The sequence below is a fragment of the Muntiacus reevesi genome, chromosome 15 (assembly GCF_963930625.1).
Source record: "Muntiacus reevesi chromosome 15, mMunRee1.1, whole genome shotgun sequence".
NCBI lineage: Eukaryota > Metazoa > Chordata > Mammalia > Artiodactyla > Cervidae > Muntiacus > Muntiacus reevesi.
The window spans coordinates 11,950,200-11,968,614 of NC_089263.1; positions in this window are offsets into that span (position 1 = coordinate 11,950,200).

Here is an 18,415-nt window from a genome sequence, read left to right on the forward strand (position 1 = left end):
CTGACTCATTGGAAAGACCCTAATGCTGGGAAAGATTGAAGGCAAAAGGAGAAGGGGTAGATGGAGGAAAAGATGGTTAGGTGGCATCACTGACTCAAGGGACGTGAATTTAAGCAAACTCTGGGAGACAGTGGACAGAGGAGCCCTGTGTGCTGCAGTCCAGGGGGTCGCAGAGTTGGACACGACTTGGTGACTGAATAAAATCAATAGTTGAAAGCCAGACTGTCTTCAAACACTGTAATCTGTCCTTTGAGGGAAAATTGATACCTGTGCATGCCTAGCCATGGAATAGGAGAATTGGCAATGTGATTATTTTATTCACAATTTAGACCATCTATGTAACAACAAAAAAAAAATATTTTAAAACCAACTGGGAACAAATCATATTTCATAATAGCATTAAAAACTAGCATCTGTGAGTTACACGCCTCATTTAAAAAGGCTAAATCGCTGGCTGGCAAATTAAGGGCATTATGTCCTGTGTGGAACTATTTGCTTTGGCTGGTTGATCAGGATTTTATGTTTTAGCCCTACACCAGATTAGTTTTTAATTTCAATCAATCCAACTCTAATATCGTTGAATAACACAATCATTCACTCATATATTTTTCTAGTTTTTGTTTGTTTTGATAATGATAAAAAATTTAACAAATAAAAAACACCTTTCAAAAACAGGACTTTCATTCAGTCAAAAATATGCAAAATTCCAGTTATAAGTCCTAAGTGTGCAATGTATAACATGATAAAAATGATTAACATTACTCTCTGTTATATGTGAATGTTATTAAGAGAGTAAATCCTATGATTTTCATCTGACAAGAAATTTATTTCTTCATTATTGTGTCTATATGAGACAATGAATGTTACTTAACTTACTGTCATAATCGCTTCATGATGTATATAAGTCAAGCCAGTAAGCTACACCTTAAACTTATGTAGTGCTCTCTGTCAATTATATCTTAATACAACTGGAAGAAAACCCTAAAAAACAAAGAACAAAAACAGGGTTTTCTTTCTAAAGCCACTGATACAATTTGTTTGTTTGTGATTCTGACTACATTATATCCATACAACTAATAATGCTTGTGAATTCCCTGATTGAATTATTCATTAAACATATATTAATTATGCTGGAAATATATGCCAGGAACTGTGTTAGGTCTGGCAGGATAAAACGATGGGCAAAATAAACATACTTTTAAAATAATTCTTACGGCCTTAAGTAAACAGTTGGCAAACTTTTCCTGTGAAGGATCAGGAATTTGGGACTCTGGAGACAAACAGCTTCCATCCTAACTGCTGAGCTCTGCTATTATAGTGCAAGGGCCGCAGTGGGTGATACTCAAAGTAGGAAGCATGTCTGTGTTCCAGCAAAACTTTACAGAAACAGGCAAAGGACTGGATTTGGACCTTGAGCTGTAGTTTTCCAACCCCTGGTCTAGGGGGAAATCTGCATACTTATCAAATAATCAGGCAGATTATTTGCAAAGGTAAGTTTGCAGACTGTAAAACCACATTTGGCGAAGGGCCATGGATGAGGGCTGCATTTGATGGTCAGCATGAACAACAGATGGCTTCCATGTGGACTTAAACAGTCAGAGAGGTCTTTCCCGCGAGAAGGGACAATTGAGCTGCCACAGCCATGATGGAGTAGAAGTTAATTTGGCAAAAAGCCAGCAGAGGGAAACGTGCTCTGTTCAGAAGGAACAAGATATGCAACGGTCTTGTCATCTAAAGGTGTTTCAGTTTCAGGAAGTGAAGGAAGGCCATAGTGCCTGGAACATTGTGAACATGAGGGCCGGAGGTGAAAGATAAAGAGGTGGGCAAAGCTTTTCAGGTGACTGCGTGGAGAACTATTCCAAGACCATCGGGAGTTGTTATTATTGTTCAGTTGTTAAGTCACATCTGATTCTTTGCAACCCCATGGACTGCAACATGCCAGACTTCCCCGTCCTTTACTATCTTCTGAAGTTTGCTCAAACTCATGTCCATGGACTCAGTGGTGTCATCCAACCATCTCTTCCTCTGCTACTCGTTTCTCCTCCTGAACTCAATCTTACCCAGCACCGGGGTCTTTTCCAGTGAGTTGGTTGTTCGCATCAGGTGGCCGAAGTATTGAGGCTTCAGCTTCCGCATCAGTTCTTTCAGTGAATATTCAGGGTTAATTTCCTTTATGATTGACTTGTTTGATCTCCTTGCAGTCCAAGGGGCTCTCAAGAGTCTTCTCCAGTTAGGTGCTTCCAAATAACTCCAAACTCCCACTTGTAAATCTGAACTGGGAACCCAAAGCTTAGTGTTGCCCCCAAAGCCAAGGCAAGGCTGTGTGATTCTGTCGTATGTCTCCTAAAAGTGTAAAGTTGACTTTTCCTGACCCTACTGCTCCAAGCTCAGTGGAGTGGGCCCAGGGCTGGAAACAGTCTGGGATAAAGAAGAGATTCTGGGGAGGAAGGTGTTATGCAAAGACTCTGTTGGAGTCTCAGCTCCTGTTAATGTTATCTCCAAGATACCGTGGATAGTCATAATGTAACAAATTTATAGAACACCCAGCTCTGTGGTTTTCACAGGGGATTCTGAGAAGTCCCTAGGTTATGCAGAGGTGCTTTGGAAGATCCAGATAGGTGAGGGGGAGACCCAGTGGGCTGCCAGGGCTTTAAACCAATTCATTCGTGATCTCTGATAAAACAAGCTTAAATACTGAATGATATTCCAATTTAATAAACGTGTCTGAAGGTAGAAAAAAATTGAACTCTATTGCATCATTGCCTCTTACTTTCTAGGGGGAGGAATTCGAGGTCCCATAAGGTTAGACAGTAGGTCCTTAAGAGTTAACCCTTAAGCTGCTCTCTTTCCTCTTCAGATGACTCCAGGCATGTCCCTCAGCCTGGCTAACACTTCTCCCAGAACCAATTTCTTTATCTGGGAATGACTATTGTAAGACATGCTGCCCAGAGGATGGAGTAGAGGACAACTTCCAAACTGCCTTCTTTGGCTTGGAAGAAACATAAATAGGAAGGAATGTTTATGAAACTTAGGTGCTTTGAGGACTTAGATGCCTCATCAAACCCTAGTGAGTGAGTGAAGTTGCTCAGTCATATCTGCCTCTTTGCGACCCCATGGACTGTAGCCTACCAGGCTTCTCTGTAGTGAAGGTGCAATAAACAGGACCAGAAATGCTTGGAGATGCAGGAAGCTCCATAGAAAATTAGAGGCGAGGTATGGTCTGTGGCGTCTTCCCAGGCAGTGCTAGTGGTAAAGAATCCTCCTGTCAATGCAAGAGATGCAGTTTTGATCCCTGGGTTGGGAAGATCCCCTGGAGGAGGAAATGGCAACCCACTCCAGTATTCTTGCCTGGAGAATCCCATGGACAGAGGAGCCTGGTGGGCTACTGTCCGTGGGATTGCAGAGAGTCAGACACAACTGAGCATATGAGCACTTGACTTACTTTACTTAACTTATGGTCGATGGTGAGAGGTAACAGGAGTGAGGGAAAAAGAGGGGAACCAGTCCTCCCTGGGAAATGGAACAGAGACTGGGAAAGAATTTCTCAGGCAGTCATTGACTGCTGTGGAACCTCTTGGAAAATCCTGAGCCTCTGTGGACTGGGTCCAGTGCTATAGACCCTGAAGCTGGCTTCTGAAATAGCCAGCCTTCATCACAAGGCTGTGTTCCTGTCCAAGGAACCAGCTGGGTACCTGGAGCAGGTCGGTTAGCTCCGAACTGCACGCTGTAATTGGGAAATGGAAGCAGGACTACCCCATTGCACCTCATTCAACAATGGTTTCCTGATTCCGACTCTCAAGTGTGGACCTGTGGTTCAATGTTCAAACAGGAAAATGCCCATAATTTTTAAAGGAGGAGAAATTCTACTGAAATCAGTAGGATTCCGTTCTTCTCTGTTTCCTCACTCCATTGGTTTCATGTCACCCCACATTATAGGTGGCATTCTCCTCAAGATTCTGCTCATAGCTTCCTCTGGATTTAGTACATTGCTTCCAGATCTATGCCTTATGCTGCACAGACCTGCAAAGTCATGCCTCTACTTGTGAATGTCAGCTTCAGGTTGACCCTGGTGAACAAAAGATCAGACTCCCATTCCTGAGGCTGGGAATCAACTGCCCTAAACCTGGTGGGTTTCAATTTGGAAATGCATTAAATCTAAGGACAGTTACCTCTGTCCGGGTTTCTTGAACCCTACTGGCAAATGTTTCATTGGACAAGGAGCAGACAGCTCTGACTTTTCCAAGTCCTATTAGCCAGAAACTGCCTTAAAGCAGGGACCGTCAAAGCACACAGGTGGCCCAGTGATTTTAGCTGCTTGGTACTTCAAATTTTTGCAGACTTATTTTGCAGTTCTTCAATTAAGCATATGGGAGACAAACAGAAGATGTCCTAATAGCCTGTCATTAAAATCTCTGTCTGTGTGAGATCACAAAGCCCCTTGTCTCTCTTTCAGGCTGGGATTCTGTGTTTCAGCTTTGCTGTTGGCAGCGGGACAGAGTTAGGTCCCTGCAGCTGGTCCTCAAATGTGCTATACTCTTCTCTCTTGGTCAGGGAATTGAACTGAACTGTCATGAGAAAGAGCATCTGGTATTTGAACTCCCACATGGGAGTATTATAAAATATCTGTCTGTCAAATTTTATGTAGCTTGATTATACATTTATCCATTACTCCCCCACTGCCTTCAAGAAAGGGTAAAAAAATAAGATAAACCCATTTGATTGAATTTTAAAATAATCAACCACGTGGGTGTCCTTTTTAAATTTATGAGACTAATTTCAAATATTAAAGCTTTAGAATAAGGAGAATAAAGACCCTCATCTGCAGAAAGGAATAAAAGCATAATGAGAATTGCAGTTTAGAAGAATTTTTAAACTGCTGCTAATGGGAAAAGTGAAATGAGGCAAGTGGGGATAAAAAGCTTGTTTTTGAGACTGAGCTTTAAAGAGACTTCTAATGACTGTAGAAATGTGTTTTCCAGAGACAAGAGAAGTGGATTTATTAATTGTGTAATAATCTATCCTTTTCTATCAGCATCAAATGCTAATGTGATATCTGAGATTCATATTCTATTACACCAGAAATAATTTCATTATGTTACTTTTATTTTTTATTTATTAAGTTTTTTTCTGAGATTTTTTTGATGTGGGCTGTTTTAAAAGTCTTCCTTGAATTTATTACAATATTGCTTCTGTTTTATGTTTTGTTTTTTTGGCCATAGGCATGTGGAATCTTCCTTCCCTGACCAGGCATTGAACCCACACTCCCTGCATTAGGAGATGAAGTCTTAACCACTGGACCAACACTGAAGCCCCAGTATGTGGCTTTTAGATGCAACAAAGTGTTACACTGTAGAGAAGGAAGCTCACTTGGGGTCTGTTGATGGTTCTCAGTCAAGATGCAACATGGACCAAGGCAAAGAGCTCTGAATTTTTTTTTTAATGACATTTAAAAACTAGACACTGCTTACCAAGTACCTTGCATGCATTCTCAAAATCTTGTATATTATCATCCTCTTTACATGGAAAGGACTACTAAGGACCGGTCGCTAGTAGGAGTCAAGTTCCAGTAGCTCATGAGAGTGGGTTTTTAAACTTCAGGGATTTTGCAAGTCAATTATTAAATACAGCCATTATTTATTTGTTTTTTAAAAAATAAGCTTACTTTTAAAGAAATCATAGTGAATAAGTCAATACTCAAGACTCATCAATTTCTATCTTACTACATTTTACTAATATTTATACTCTTAAGAATATATATATATATAACTATTGTAATTGCATGATGCAAAGATTATAGATTTCTGTGATAATGTGCATCTTTTCCCATCTCCATACTTGGTGAGGTCATCTTGTTGCTTGAAACAGACCACAATGGGAATATTACACCCAAAAGTCAGCAAATACTATAAACTATAAATAATAGCTTATACTCTATACTATAAACTATACTGGGCTTCCCTGGTGACTCAGTGATAAAGACTCTGCCTGCAATGCAGGAGACCCAGGTTGAGACCCTGGGTTGGGGTGGCAACCCACTCTGGTACTCTTGCCTAGAGAATCCCATGGACAGATGAGCCTGGAGGGCTACAGCCATAGGGTTGCAGAGAGTCGGATATGACTGAAGCCACGAAGCAGCAGTATAAGCAATACTACACATACTGCATGGTGTATAGAAACATAGCTTGACTTACACTGGTCTGTTGCTTGTCTAGACTGAAGAAATGTGCAGGTATAATATCAACGATTCAGATTAAATTTTTAAAAAATGGTGTTCACAGCCATCAGATTATGACTAGCACACAAACTGATAAACTATCCTTTCAGCCCTCAAAAACTATCATTATCTGATTCTACAACAAGATCACTTGGGTTGCTGATAAACAAATGAAATTTCCCACCTACCTTTATTGTTTCATTTCCATCTTGCAAATGTAAAGTTAATCTCAGCCAATGTTCACTTCAGGATGATACCCATTAGTCAAGTGCAACCACCAATTGGCTGCAAGTATAAGAGTTTGGTGGGACTTCCCCGGTGATTCAGTGGTTAAGACTCTGTGCTCCCAGTGCAGGGGGCTGAGATTGGATTCCTAGTCAGGGAACTAGGTCCCACATGCCACACCTAAATAACCCACTTTCCTCAATGAAGATCCCACATGTGGCAACTGAGACCTGGTGCAATGACATAAATTAAAAAAAAGAGAGAATTTGGCAAAAATCAATGAAAGCATTCAATAATAAACAACTGGCTGTAGGGAATCTCTAATGAAGAGTGCGATATGTTTATTACTATTTAGAAAATGCAAGCTATACATATTTTGTGTCAGTAAAATTTATATTAAGCGTAAGTATGTATATACATGAATGTTTTTTGAAGCCTTACCAATGCACAGCTAAATAAGGCTTAGAGAGATTATATTGTCTAAGAGTACATGGTGAGCAAGTGCTGTGGGACCAAGGTGGGGATGAGAAGCAAGCACATGTCGGAGGAGGTGAGAGTTTTTTCTCTCTGGGTCTCATTCTCGCTGGCTAATGCCTTTCTTTTGAGACCCCCACCTCTATTTTCTATGTAATATCTTGCAGTATCTTCCTTACTGAAAAGGGTTGGTCTCATGAAAACACATCCCTGCCTCAATACTGACCCTCCTTCTTTTTAGATTCTACAATTAAATGTGTATAAGCCTAACCAAATCAGGCATATGTGAGTCTTTTCTCATGTATTTCCCCAAGATCTGCCATCGTCAACCCTCTGCTTCTTTCTATTTCTAATGAAGTTTAACAAAGCAGACACAGATTTTTAAATAAGCCATCCCCTTGCTCTTTTTAAAGGAATGTCATTTTCAGAATAAACATGCTCTTTCAGTAATTCCCTACCATTGGAGCTAGCATTTAGAACAGGTGGATGATCATTTTAATCTATGGCTTCCCCTTTATCATATAACAGCAATAAAATAATGAAAAGAGCTTTTATTTTTACTGAATAAAAATATAATGTGTACTACCACTGCTGTATCTTTTCATTCTCATAATAGTGGTGAGATACGTAGGATAGATTTCATTTAACCAAAGAGGAAATTGAAGGATGTCTTAACACTTAGGGCCCTATTACATTATAACTCAGTCTTACTTTCTGTCATCACAGCAACATACACGCTATAGTAGAGATGTGAACAAAATCCCTCAGGTTTATTGAGCAAAGCAAGGCGATAAAGAAGGATTGTGGAGTTTGAATAAATTGAGCAGCAAAAAACCCATCAGTTCCTCACTACAGACATAAGGGCAATTGGAAAGGAGAGCAAAGACATTGGAAGTAAAAGTTTGTTTCTTCCAAGTGATTATTCTCACAGAAATAAAATTTTCAGCTAACTGTGGAAAATCCCATTAATTCTTGATTTAAATTCACATCACACATGAGTTGATTCTTTTATGATAGAAACAGTAGAGTGGAAAGTCATTGAAAAGGTAATAGGTATTAGGTCACATCTATGAGCAGTTATCATGCCCCAGATATTCCATTAGTGTCTAAAGTCCGTCACACATTAACTCCACGGAATATTCCTATGCAATCCTCTCCACGATCATTCCAGTTTGTAGGTGAGGAAACCGAGGCTTACAGAGATGAAATAATTTGCCTATTATCAGTCGGATAGCAAGTCTCAAACCTCAGGTTTGAACCCAAATTTATCTAACTCCAGAACTTGCACTTAAAATTCCTATGCTAATCTATAAAGAAAGTGAATTGCTTGTGGCTTCTTCTGACTGGACAGTTGATAGGTAATTCCAGGGGCAATGTGAGCTCAGGCATGGGCCCTGAGACATCTATGTGGAGCTGTGTGTTGGGACCAGTTCAGTCTACAAGAGGAACGCAAGATTTGCGTATGTTGGCTTTGTTTTCTTAGGCAAGTGGCATCATCTTTGAGCCCCCGTTTCTTCATTATGGTATATGCACTTTGGAGATGAATCACTGAGGTAAGACGTTGCTAGACGGCTTAGTACTGGAATGCTTGAGGTGCTTGAGAAATGCTACTGCATCCTTGCCCATTTTGGTCTTACGTCATAGGACTGTTCACACCACGAAGATTCAGGTGAAATACCCTATGTGCAGAGCTGGACCTGGAGCACAATACACCTCTGACAGCTTGTGGAGAGCTGCTCACATGCAGAGAAATGGCATTGCATGGTGTGTATGTGGAATCATTCAGAGATAAAATTATGCATTTTTCTTCCCTTCCTCCTCTAAGACCTCTGTGATTCCATTCTCCAAGAAAACTTTCATAGCAATGGTCTGAATGCTATTGAAACCTCAATATTTTTCACAATTATTTCTTCTTTCCCAAGGAATTTTCTTCTACTTCATCACCCAAACAGAAGAGAATCTGCCCACGATGCAGGAGACCCAGGTTCAATCCCTGGTTTGGGAAGATGTCCTGGAGAGAGGAATAGGTACCCACTCCAATATTTTTGCCTGGAGAATTCCATGAATAGAGGAGCCTGGTGAGCTACAGCTCAGGGGGTTGCTAAGAATTGAACACAATTGAGCGAATAACACTTTCACTTTCATTGCCTCAAAAGTAAAATTAAATCATCCTGGTGTGAAGAAGAAATGAGTATAAATTTAAATTAACAAGCTAAAGTTCAGGTCATCTGGATTATTGCTTCATTTTCTTACTTGATCTTTTGACCTTCAGCCTTCCCCGACATTCAGTTTCATTGTCCATGGCAATTCTAAAACTCAAATAACATTTTGTAAAATTGCTTCATTGGCAGATGCTGTCTCAAGGTAAAATCTAAACCACACCATCTTTAAAGCTTCAGTATCTTCTCAAATCTCCAGCCTGACTTTCTGCCACTTTAATCACATCTATGATTCTCTTTACTTGCACTGAATTATTTGCAGTTTTGCTAATTCAGGTCTTTGCACATGTTATTTTCACCACTTTATTCTTCAAACCAGGAGAGTATCACTGTGGCCTGGATAAATCCAATCACAGTCCAGTCAGTCTATTGATTTGCTTCATGACTTCTAATGGATTAAGTCTGGAGATAGAAATATTGGAACAATCTCATGGTAAGTCCACTTCAAACCAATTACATTTAACTCGTCTTTGTTTAGAAACAGGAAATACTTGCATTTTCCTTGTAGAGAAGAGACAAACTGAGTAACTGTGATTATTACAGATAAGCTACATTCCAAACTTCCACCACCCAGCAAAAAAAGAAAGTTAACAGGGGGAAAAAAAAATAGAGGAGAAAGATTAACTTTACTATTTACAGTAGTGAATCAAAATGTGTCTTCAGAATTCAGCACTTTCCTTTAAAAAAAAAAAAAACTTTATTTTTTTTTAAGGTGGGTGGGCAGGATCGTTCTGGACTTGTCTAGGCATATCTTACAAAATTATGTGCTGTAATAGGTGCAGCCCACATCTCCCTGCTTCTTGGTCTATTTCTGGGTCTATTTATTCCCATTCCTACAAAAGCAGTTTTCTGGGAATTTCTAATTTACTGAGAATGTTAAAGGGGACAGGACCTATGCCAATGACTACTTTTTTTTTTTTTTTTTTTCAAATATAGTCGAGAATGGGCTAGAGAATGTCTTTGATTGAATCCCATTACATACAACCTCCTACTCTCTACAGACTATTTGTTGAAGGAGGCAGAAGGCTCCAGGAGAGGCAGTTCTTGTGGGAGGATTGGGAACCCCATCAGAAAAACTACTTCACCTCATTTCTGACTAGGATACTTCCTGCCCAGCCTGGAATCGTATGTTGCCAAGACAGCTGCAGAGAAAAAAAAAAAAAAGAAGAAGAAAAATCCAACTTTTCAAAAGTAAACTACTACTATTTAAATGAGTTTGATCAAGTAGTTGAATTTGGACAGAGATTGAGTTTCCTGTGTAGAAAAGGCAACATGATTGCACAATACAATGAGCAAGTCAGTTCCCAATGCCAAAGCACCCAGTGACTAAATTTACTAGCTCTGACTGGGTGGATCTGGGATATGGGCTGGGCATTAGTTACACCCAGACGCTGCAAATTCTTTTAGGACTTCACCTGGATGACAACACCACAGTAGTCAGGTTGGAGCAGAAGCACTTGTATTTGTACTGATTATAGAAGCTCGGCCTGATTTAACAGAAAAGTGGAAAACTCAAGAAAGCATCAATGGAAAAAGCCATCCAGAGACTTACCATTCAAAAATAAGGAATTTAATAGGGACTATAAAAAAATAATGTACTTTATTCCAGATGAGGAAGCATTCCTCATGCATATATGATATATATACCTCTAGCATGTGGGATCTTAGTTCTCTGACTAGGGATCCAACCTGTGCTCCCTGCACCAGAAGCATGGAGTCGTAACCACTGGACCGCCAGGGAAGTCTCAAAGAAAGATACATCTCACCATGCAATAATAGCCCTCCTATTCTAATATTTTGGGAGGCTAGCATTCATTCAATAAATAATCTTTGAGTTTCTACTATGCTAGATCTTATACTAACTATTGGGGAAACATAAAAGTTAAAGAAGTCTTCAGCTTGAACTGTCTCATTTCTTTGTGAATGAGTCCCAAAATACCCCTTACTGAGGACCAATTTTTTCCAGATACTAGAGGGATAACAAGGAAAAAAAGGAAGACATTCCAGTTACATGGAGTTAACATGATGATTGGTCAGACAGAAAATAAACGCTAAACAAAGATACACTGTAATGTCAGGTTGTGACTGGCTCTAGAAACAACAGGGAGAGTGGAAAACCTGGAGGATAAGTGGCATTTTAACAGAAACAGGGAAGACATGAGGGAGCAAAGCGTACAGGCATTTGGGGAAAGGCATGCCTGGCATGTTACAATCTGAAGAGAGATGTAGACAGAGACTCAAGCAATCCCTATGGAAGAAGGAGGAAGGCAAGGTGGTGGAAGCAAAAACATACTCACATCACAGCCCTGGAAGAGCAGCCCTTACCTGGTGCAGGAGGAAGATCCAGGGGGCAAGTGTCATGGCTGGAAAGTCAGTGGAAATCACATTACCATGAAGTTGAAGGTCAGAGATGAACTTACTGCAGCAAGAAGTTGGTCCACCATTTCTTCCATCTCCAGAACTCTGTGATCAACTTGTTCTCTGTTTTGATTAAATAGAATTAGAAACAGCATAAATCAGAAGTCTTGATTGTCAAGAACACATTGCAAAGAAGTTTTGAAGGTCAGCATCCTAAAGAAACACTAAAGTAATATCAGTCTTTCCCTGGATTCTTAAAAAAGCAATGAAAGAGAGCACATCATATAGAGGACACCACAGAACTGCTTGCGTTTGCAGAAGTGTTTCTTTCTTCAGATGTCTCCTTCCCCACAGCCTCACACCACACGGCGGTGGCTCTGTTCTGTGTCCTTTCTCATGCTTCATGGAGGCCCCAGCGGCACAGATATTTCATTCGCCTCCGCCTCTTGCCTGCACGTCTTCACGGATGGTATCATTTTAAGTGACTGCATGCTCAACCTGGCCATATTCCACCTTGGGAAGTATACTCATCTTTCCCCATATTTTTTCCAAGAGAAGATATTCTTCTGTTTATTGTTTATTGATTGGAGGTGGCTCAGATGGCAAAGAATCTGCCTGCAATGAGGGAGACCTGGGTTTGATACCTGGGTTGGGAAGATCCCCTGGAGGAGGGAAAGGCTACCCATTCCAGTATTCTGGCCTGGAGAATTCCGTGGACTGTGTAGTCCATGGGATTGCAAAGAGTTGGACACGACTGAGCGACTTTCTCTTTAACATAGTTGATTTACAGTGCTGTGTTAGTTTCAAATGTACAACAAAGAGATTCAGATACATATGTTCTTTTTCAGATTATTTTCCCTTATAGATTATAACAAAATACTGAGTATAGTTCCTGAGAAGATAAGTCTAGTCAAAACTTTTTCTACTCCACTGAAGAAAAAATTTATCTTTAGCAATTTTACATGTTGATAGAAATTCTTGTTCATAGTTTCATCTGAAATATCTAACCAATAAGAGATCTTGTCCCTAGGATTGCAATTCAATTTGTCAATAACCACCACGATTTCGCTCCAACTTTGACTTGGAATGGAAAGGACCAGATAGCTCTATTTTTATTGTTCCTTGCTCTAGCAGGCCGGCCATCGGATGAATTTACACTCTTTGCTTCATTCTAGAAGAGCTGTGAAGGCTGGACCTTGGGTCCCTAGTTCCTAATGGAAGGCTCTGCAATGTGATCCCCAGTTTACAATAGCCAGGACATGGAAGCAATGCAAATGTCCATTGATGGAAAAATGAACCATGAAGATGTAGTACATATATACAATGGAATATTACTCAGCCTAAAAAGGAATGACATAATGCCATTTGCAGTGGCATGGATGGGCCTAGAGATTTTCATAATGAGTGAAGCAAGTCAGACAAAGACAAATATGATATCGCTCATATGTGGGATCTAAAAAGATGTCGAAACTATTTACAAAATAGAAATAGAGTCACAGATGTTGAAAACAAATTTAGTGATTACCAAGGAGGAAAGGGGGTGAGGGATAAATTCGCAGATTAGGATTGACATATGCACAGTACTGTATATGAAATAGATAACTATTAATAATAAGAAACTCCAGGGGTTGGTGATGGACAGGGAGGCCTGGCGTGCTGCGATTCATGGGGTTGCAAAGAGTTGGACATGACTGAGCGACTGAACTGAACTGAATAATAAGAACCTGCTGCATAACACAGGAAACTCTACTCAACACTTTGCAGTGACCGATATGGGAACAGAATCTGAAGAAGGGTGGATACATGTATATGGATAATTGATTTGCTTTGGTACACAGCAGAAACTAACACATTGTATATCAACAATGCTCCAATAAAATTTTTTAAAAATTTGCCAAATTCACTACACTATTGCATTCAGAGCAAATGAAATAAATTTATAACTTTTGTGGAAAATGTAATATAGGGCTTTACTGAAGTAATAAGCAAAGATGGACAATTACATCACAACACAGCACAATTTCTTGTTAAATCTCTCTTGTTCACACACACACACACACACACACACACACACACACACACACAGAGCTTTTCCAGTCTTTTCTTCTTTCCCTATCCATCACCACCTTGCTCCTTTTTCTTCTGCTAAGCACAACTCTGATTTTGTTCCACCTTTTTGAAAATCCCCTGTCCTTAACAGCCCTGCTTGAGGCTGGAAGGACACTGGGAAGTGGTTTGGTGGACTTGCAGGAGGCAATATCCCACTGAAATGTTTTCTGCATAATTGTCAGTGTAGCATTGGTGTCAGCATTTTGAAAAAAAATCAGCAACAAAAAGTAACATTGTGGTTATCTTTAATAATGTTAACTAAATCAAATGAATTATACATTTTAATCACAATATTTTTAAGGCAAAGAAAAACAAATAGGATCCTGTAGCAGGCATGAAGTGGTAAGGACTTCTAAGACCATCCTCTTGACCTGAACAGAGCCTCTCCTGGGTGTCTGAGGTTTGACTTTCATTCCCAGTCTCTTAAATTGCCTTGAGAGCTGGTCAAAATTTCTGAGTCTTCTGCCTCATTATTCTTCTGTCTCCACAATGAAACTTTTTTGTTTCTAAACCTTAAATAGGTTCATTGACTTTCTTATGATCATAAAAAAATACAAACTCATGGAAATTTGAAAACATATAAAACTCTAAAGAAATAATGAAAAACAGTTGTCACCATAGACGATAATTGTAAACAATTTGGTGTGCTGGTGGAGGTGATGGAATTCCCACTGAGCTATCTCAAATACTAAAAGATGATGCTGTTAAAGTGTTGCACTTGATATGCCAGCAAATTTGGAAAGTTCAGCAGTGGCCACAGAACTGGAAAAGGTCAGTTTTCATCCCAATCTCAAAGAAAGGCAATGCCAAAGAATGTTCAAACTACCAAACAATTGCACTCATCTCACACACTAGCAAAGTAATGCTCAAAATTCTCCAAGTAAGGCTTTAACAGTACCTGAACCAAGAACTTCCAGATGTTCAAGCTGGATTTAGGAAAGGCAGAAGAGCCAGAGATCACATTGCCAACATCCGCTGGATCATATAAGAAGCAAGAGAGTTCCAGAAAGACATCTACTTCAGCCTCTTTGACTATGCCAAAGGCTTTGACTGTGTGGATCACAACAAGCTATGGGAAATTCTTAAAGAGATGGGCATACCAGACCACCTTACCTGCCTCCAGAGAAATCTGTATGCATGTCAAGAAGCAACAGTTAGAACTGGGCATGAAACAGTGGACTGGTTCCAATAGGGAAAGGAGTACGTCAAGGCTGTATATTGTCACCCTGCTTATTTAACTTCTATGCAGAGTACATCATGCGAAATGCCAGGCTGGATGAAGCATGAGCTGGAATCAAGATTGCTGGGAGAAATATGAATAACCTCAGATAAGCAGATGACACCACCCTTATGTCAGAAAGTGAAGAGGAACTAAAGAGCCTCTTGCTGACAGTCAAAGAGGAGAGTGAAAAACTGTCCTAAAACTCGGCATTCACAAAACGAAGATCATGGCATCTGGTCCCATCACTTCAGCAAATAGATGGGGAAACAGTGGAAACAGTGACAGACTTTATTTTCTTGGGCTCCAAAATCACTGCATATTGTGACAGCAGCCATGAAATTAAAAGATGCTCACTCCTTGGAAGAAAAGCTTTGACAAAGATCCATCTACTCAAAGCTATGGTTTTTCCAGTGGTCATGTATGGCTGTGAGAGTTGAACCATAAAGAAAGCTGAGCACTGAAGAATTGATGGTTTTGAACTGTGGTGTTGGAGAAGATTCTTGAGAGTCCCTTGGACTGCAAGGAGATCCAACCAGTCAATCCTAAAAGAAACCAGTCCTGAGTATTCATTGGAAGGACTGATGCTGAAGATGAAGCTACAATACTTTGGCTACCTGATACAAAGAACTAACTCATTTGAAAAAACTCTGATGCTGGGAAAGATTAAAGGTGGGAGAAGAAAGGGAGAAGAGAGGATGAGATGGTTGGTTGGCATCACTGATTTGGACATGCGTTTGAGCAAGCTCCTGGAATTGTGGTGGACAGGGAAGCCTGGCGTGCTGAGTGACTGAACTGAACTTATGCCCCATTCAAGAAAATACATGTGTGTGTGTGTTTTGGGGGGGGGTGTAAATATAGATATACTTATTTGTAATCGCTAGTATTTTTCCATGTTAATAAAAAATATCTACATGATGTTTATTTTTCTCTTTAAAATATTTTATGATCAAGTATCTTTGATAGTAAAAATTAGTGTGTGTTCATTGTAATGAGTGAGACAATCCAAAGAGATGAAAATAAATAATCTTCTTTAGTTTCTTTATTCCTTGCCTTCTGTATCACACCAATTAAAAATAAATCCTTGACTTCTAGTTCTGTAGAAACTGGAAGAAATAGAAAATTTCTATAGAAACTTTCCATCCCTTCCAAAATAAAATAAGAATCTCAGCCCCTGAAAGATAGGAAATCCATATATATATATATATATACACACACACACACACACACACATACGTACATATATATATATTAATAGCTGTTGAGCTGTTAATAACTTTGAAACTGATACACACACACACACACACACACACACACACACACACACATATGTATATGGGAATTCCCTGGTGACTCAGGGGTAAAGATTCTGCCTGCAATACAGGAGATGCAGGAGACGTGGGTTCAATTTGATCCCATGGTGAAGGAAATGTCAACCCACTCCAGTATTCTTGCCTGGAAAATTCCATAGACAGAGGAGACTGGCGGGTATAGTCCATGGGGTCACAAAGAATCTGACAACTGCAGTGACTAAGCACACATCCTTACATATATATATATATAACTGTCAATAACTGTTGAACTATCAATACCTTTACAGCTGATACCAAAAAGATAGCTGCCTAGGGTCAAAGGATGAAGGTTTGCTGAGGCTTACAAGCTGATACTTGTAGTATCACTCAAGTAACTTGCTGCCTTCAAGTTAAGAATAATAAATGTCCTTTAATTTAAAGAACTGATAATTGGGTTTGTTACATACTTCATTTTATTTTTTTAAGCATTTTTTTAATGTGGCCCATTTCTAAATTCTCTATTGACTTTGTTGCAATTGTGCTTCTGTTTCATGTTTTGGTTGTTTGCCCACTAAGCGTGTGGAATCTCAGCTCCCCTAGCAAGGATCGAACCTGCACCCCCTGCGTAGGAAGGAGAAGTCTTAGTCACCGAACAGCCAGGGAAGCCCCGTTTACTTTATATACAGACAAATTTATGTGTGTGTGTACATATGTGTAATATGTATGCCTTTTAAAAATATATGTGCGTGTGTACATATGTGTAATATGTATGCCTTTTAAAAATATATGTATCGGGGTTATAGACCACGATTCCGCAGGGGCCCTCCTCGCCAAAGACAGCCCAGAGAGGACGGCAATGAAGAAGCTAAGGAAAATCAAGGAGATGAGGCCCAAGGTCAGCAACCACCTCAACGTCGGTACCGCCGCAACTTCAATTACCGACGCAGACGCCCAGAAAACCCTAAACCACAAGAGGGCAAAGAGACAAAAGCAGCCGATCCACCAGCTGAGAATTCGTCCGCTCCCGAGGCTGAGCAGGGCGGGGCTGAGTAAATGCCGGCTTACCATCTCTACCATCATCCGGTTTAGTCATCCAACAAGAAGAAATGAATATGAAATTCCAGCAATAAGAAATGAACAAAAGATTGGAGCTGAAGACCTTAAGTGCTTGCTTTTTGCCTATTAACCAGATAACTACAACTATCTGCATTATCTATGCAGCATGGGGTTTTTATTATTTTTACCTAAAGACGTCTCTTTTTGGTAATGACAAACGTGTTTTTTAAAAAAAAAAAAAAGCCTGTTTTTTCTCAATACACCTTTAAAGGTTTTTAAATTGTTTCATATCTGGTCAAGTTGAGATTTTTAAGAACCTCATTTTTAATTTGTAATAAAAGTTTACAGCTTGATTTTTTCAAAAAAAAAAAAAAAAGTCAACAAACTGCAAGCACCTGTTAATAAAGGTCTTAAATAAAAAAGAAAAAAAAAAAAATACACCTTCGAATGTTTTTCTCCAGCTTTGTGCTTAATCAGGCTTCCCCGGTGACTCAGACGGTAAAGAACCTGCCCACGATGCAGAAGACCCAGGATTGATCCCTGGGTTGGGAAGATTTTTGTATGCTTTTCTCCAGGTTTACTGAAGTACAATTGACAAGTAAAAATGAGCTCATTTAGGTTGCAAAAAAAAAAAAAAAAAAAAAACCCACAAAAATAAATCCTTGATAATGAAGATTCTGAAGGAGCTGCCCAACAAGTCAAATAGTGATAATCGGTTATCTGAGTATGGGGTATCTGGGGCTTCCAAATCCATTTAGTCACCTTCAGTGGCTTTTAGAATGTTAGTTTTTGAATCTATCCTGAGTATGGGATTAGGTCAAGTTGTAGTACCACACAGTTCATTACTCTTACCAAAATTTAGCCATTATTCTTCAGGTCATAACAAGACTTTCTTTCATTTCCAGAGTTCTGAAAAAGGTGATTTTGACAGTTTTTGACAATATTCTCATAGCTTTTCTGAAGAAGTGGATTCTTAAGCTCCTTTCTCCACCAAAACTGTGGTCTGAAGCCTTCAGTAATATTTTAATAAAAATTGTTAAGATATTTTTTTCAGAATACAGCTATCTGTGTTCTAAAAATTTCGGTATGGGATGCTTTTCTATTTGTTACTTTAAATCATTTATATTCATTATTGAACCTGGTTTTTTTGGGGGGAAGTGCTTCAGATTCTCCACATGTATACTATCTTGATATCTTTATTTTAGTTTTATTGTTTTAAGGAAAAACTGTGACTTAGTCTTTCCTTTGT